Below are 5,000 nucleotides of genomic sequence, written 5' to 3' on the forward strand. Positions count from 1 at the left end.
GTGGAGCCGAACTAGAGGGGGTCAGCTGACCCTTCTGGGCCTCTGTGACCTCTGAACTCTGGCCGTATCTCCCATCAGGTCTGCGGCAGTCGGGCCACATCAGAGAGCCAGTCTGGCACCAGCGCCTCCAGGTTCACCCCCAGCTTTTGTCCCGCCAGCTTCCCCAGCCAGGGTGACAGGTTCTGGGGGACACGGCTGGGGCGGAGTGGGGCGGGGGGGCGCTCGGGTGTCTGGATGAGTCTGGTGTGTAAACACTGAACGTCTGTGATCTGCTGACACATAAAAGACTCTGCCTGTGGGGTTGCCGGCCCATCGTCTATATGTTGACATCCCCCACCCCACCACACCCCATACACACACACACACACACACACACACACACACACACACACACACACACACACACACACACACACACACACACACACACACACACACACTTGACAGCAGATTTATGTATTTATGCACTGTGGCGGCACAGCTCAAAGGGATATGGCTGGAGGGGGGTGGGGGGAGAGGAGGAGGGGAGTGAGGCTGTTTCGGCTGCAGACGGTGACTGATGGGGTACTGGGGGGCGGGGGGGGGGGGTTTGGAGGGGGGGGGGGGTTCAGGCTATAGGTGACAGGAGAGACTGAAGGGTAGGAGGCTAGGAGGTAGGAGACATCTGGAGAGCGATGACGCCGATTCACAGGTCACAGCTTCAGTAGTGCCAGAAGTTCTGCTGGCGAAACGTTGCTTGGTGCCACACACCCATACACACACACACACACACACACACGCGCGCACATGTGCGCGCAAGCACACACAATCTCTGTGGCTCTCTTATTTGTCTGTCTTCCTTTCTTTCTTTGTTCTGTCGCTCACTCACACAAAAACACAGACGTGCGTGCGCACACACACACACACACACACACACGCAGACACGCACGCATGGACACACACACACACACACACGCAGGCACGCATGCACGCGCGCATACACACACACACACACACAACATAGCCTGGGTATTTCTTGCAAAAACTACAAAAGTATTGAGTCAGGTTAAGAGAAATGTCTTCATCATAATTTCATGAGGGTCTTTCAGTTGACACTGGAGCTCCTTTTGAAGTTCAGATTACAAACACACAGAAGAGTTGGAAGCCGGATTATAACAGATCCCCAATAATCACAGGCCAAATCAGCATTATGCACAGCAGTGTATCAGATCCTCATCTAGCACACTCTCATCCTCAGACATGTAGCCTGGAGCGACGAGTGTATCTTCCATCATCTGCACTTTCCATTTGAACACATCTTTTACATGGTTATGAATGTTGCATCTGTGTTTTAAACTGAGCTCTTGAGAACAGTGATGTTGCTGCAGGGCTATCGCAGCAACAACAGCCTGCAGTACCATAAGCACAACACTAGAGGGTAGAGAAATGCACGTCTGAAGACCAAATGTACAGTACTTCAGTTGAAATAGTGTGTGCTTGTCATATTTTCAAAGAGTAACTCAATTGAACAGCCCACCTTGATGGTCCTGAACAATAGCAACTGGCAATGGCTGTTAGGGGTGATATGAAAACTCATCATATTATATTTACCAATGCAACAGCATCATTTTCAAACCCACAGCAGCATCCATAGGTGAGACATATGATCTACGTTGTTTAGGGTAGTGAATGTACTGTAACTATGCAGTCTGCCACCATGATCCTTGAGTTTTTTTCTTCTTTCTAATATTGATGCTTTGTGAGAGGGAGGTTTTCAATATGTGGATAAAGTTATATTGGACAGGGAGTTACAGCTGATAGTATGAATATTACAGGAAGCATGAATTATTGAATGTGTCTCGTCCCCCATCGGCACTGCTGCATGGATAGATGGATGTACAGAGACAGAGAGATGTGTAGACGCCACTTCCCTTCATCTGTGGCAGTAGTGGTGTGAGGCTCTTAAGTCAGATGTGTGTGTGTGCGTGTGTGTGTGTGTGTGTGAACAGCAGAGAACTCTCTCTCTCTCTCTCTCTCACACACACACACACACACACACACAAACACACACGCACGGACGCACGCACACGCGCACACACACACACACACACACACACACACACACACGCACGGCTGAAAACTGATCATAACTGATTTGTGGGTTGAAATTGATAATCCCAAAGGATATTAAAAAAAGTGTCAAATTCTGAGTGGATACAATTTGATATTTCTTTATGTGTGTGTGTGCGTGTGTGTGTGTGTGTGTGTGTGTGTGTGTGTGTGTGTGTGTGTGTGTGTGTGTGTGTGTGTGCATGTGCGTGCGTGCGCATGCTTCTGTGCATACATGTGTGAGTGTTGTGCAAGTGCATCCTCACAAGTGGCTGCAATGTTCAATTGGCACCTGGCCAGCCGGCTGGAAAGATCCTTGGAAGATTAAACAACACATAAAAACTGATAAATTAGAAACTTAACTTAATATACTAAACTTAACTGAACATAACATCACTTAAACCAATTCAACTTCTTAATGAGCAGTATAGATGTCATTAGTTTCTCTAAAGTCTAAAGCCATGTCCCTTATGGTGTAACGTCTTTGCTATGGCAGTCGAAAGGCCTTCGGTTGGGAGCACAAACTCAAGGTTGCTGCCACTGTGGACAACTGTTTGACGTTTATTTGGAATGTCTGAAGTATGATGTCATCTTTGATTGGCACACGTTGTTGCTCACCTGTTTGGAAAATTCCACCGTCAAAACCTCTTCGCTGTGATGTGTCATCAATCTGTGCTGTTCAAAGCATTCCAGGACTTCTTTTTAAGTGCTGTAATTTCTTCTCTCTCTCTTGCATCCACAGTCCTTCAACCTGTTTCGTCTCCTTTGCTTCAGTTCGTGTTTTCAGAATACACCTTTCGACACCGCCCAGAGAATGAGCCGAAACTGAGCAAGGGATTATTCCTTCGATGGAAGTATAGCTGACGCCCGATGGCTGCAGTGGAGCAGGGCCGTTACGCAGAGGACGTCACTTGGGTAGGTGGTCCTTCCTTCACTTTGCGCTCAGACACACATAAGTTATCGGATCGCATCAGACCACCTCTGAATGTGGTCTGAGCTGATCGGATCCCGAGACGCATTGAAGAGGCATTGGATGTGTTCACGGTCTGTACTTTACTGAGATTGGATAGTCTAAATAGAAATCTGAACAAAAGGGATGAACGTATAAGTAAGGTATCTGTGGTAGAACGTCCAGTTCATAAGTTGGTTCTGCTATTAGAGGCCCATTAAGCCTTAAGCACACAAGGTAAAGGTACAATACGGTTTGTAGTCCTGCATACCATACATAATGTTAAAAGGAAAAAAAGTTAATTTCATTTGTGGAAATTTGTGTTTTAAGATAGCTCATATTTAAAACACTTAATCATTTGGTGGAAGTGTAACGACCCTAGTTCATGTGTATTTTATATTTGGTATTTTGTTTTGATATATCCTGTTAACATGGAAGTGATTTTACTTTGAAAAACGGTAGACATGAAAACTGACGCAACTTGACGGAACAACACGGAAGTAAAACTCAGAAGGAAATCGGTGTAGCAACCAAGCCCCCAGGAATAGCGCTGGGCTGTGAAGCCATTTGAACATGGTGGCGAAGCTCTGTATTGCAAGTCACGTGACGCCATGCAGCCCAGAAAGGAAAATTCCCATCCACTTGCATGGGAACCCCGGCAGCTGTTAAACCCAGGGGAATTTTTTCCGGGTGTCACTCAAAGTATAAAACAACTCTTTTAATGATAAAATAGTTGTTTATGGGGCATGTTTTCTTCAGAAGCCACTAAGAGCCGTATACGGGTGTATTTTCTTCATCTACATCTACATCCATGGATGTAGGGGGTGGGAGACGTCATGGAACACGTCATGGCACACATGCGCACTTCGCCTTGGGCCACATGGTCAGGAAGTAAAACCAGGAAGAAAAACCCCCCATGATGGCTTCATGCGCCAGTGAGCAGCCTCCGTCCGAATGCATGGGTGGGCGTGGCTCGTCCCCTATCCAGTTATTTTAATACATCCATGGTAGCAACTAAATGGTCTCAGTCAGAGCACTGTAAACAGTAAAATAAATAAGTTTAAGGTCTAACGGGAGAGATAAAAGATTTAGCGCCAGTCGAGAGGACAACAAGGTAACTGTTTTATTTGTGTTTAAGAACTTTTGAATGTATGAATTTTCTGGTGCTATCAGATTGTATATTATGTATTGATTTGCCTTCTGTCTGTCTTAATTTGTTTAGCTCTTACGTTGGTTGATTGATGAAAGGATAAAGGAAACCACAGTAAACATCATAAAACCATCAGTCCAGGCTTACTCTTTATTCGACTGGGAGCTACACTAACACCGATTCCTAACTGGATGCAATGTGAACGAGCGAGCAGACATCAGACTTTCAGTTTTTCTAAATGAAGCTGTCCTAACCTGCTCCGTGCGTCAGCGAACAGGTTGAGCGACGTGTGGATACAGAGCTTAATTCCAAAATGAATTATTCACGTTTTGTGATCGGAGAAAATTGCTGAATTTACGATAGAACTCTTGGAATGGGTTATATCCTTTATTATAAAACGGCTCTCTCAAATCAAGCAATCTGATTGGTTCACAGCCATTGTATAAATCCAATAACCGAGTCCAATAACCCATGGCCATGGGTTATTGGACTCGGTTATTGGTTGCCATGGCAACTCTCTTACTAAAAGCCTTTGGTTTAAAAAAAAACAAATGGCGGAGACAGCTGTCAGATCCTTGTGAATCGATCTTCGCTTATAACTTTACTAATACTTCGCAGAAAATGATGTTTTGTACAAGAATAGATGCGGGCTAATGTCTTCTTTGCAAAAGAAAGGCTGTTAACCCCCCATTTAACCCCGCATTTAACCCCGTAACGTTAGTCGGTGTCGGGCTTTGCAGAAAGCACTCAGCTTCTCAGCAAGCGCTGAGAATGCAACGCTGCGCTCGAGCTGCCTGTCGGGGTTTCCAGAAA

Source organism: Poromitra crassiceps (genome assembly GCF_964638095.1).
Source record: "Poromitra crassiceps genome assembly, chromosome: 13".
In the NCBI taxonomy this organism is placed as follows: domain Eukaryota; kingdom Metazoa; phylum Chordata; class Actinopteri; order Beryciformes; family Melamphaidae; genus Poromitra; species Poromitra crassiceps.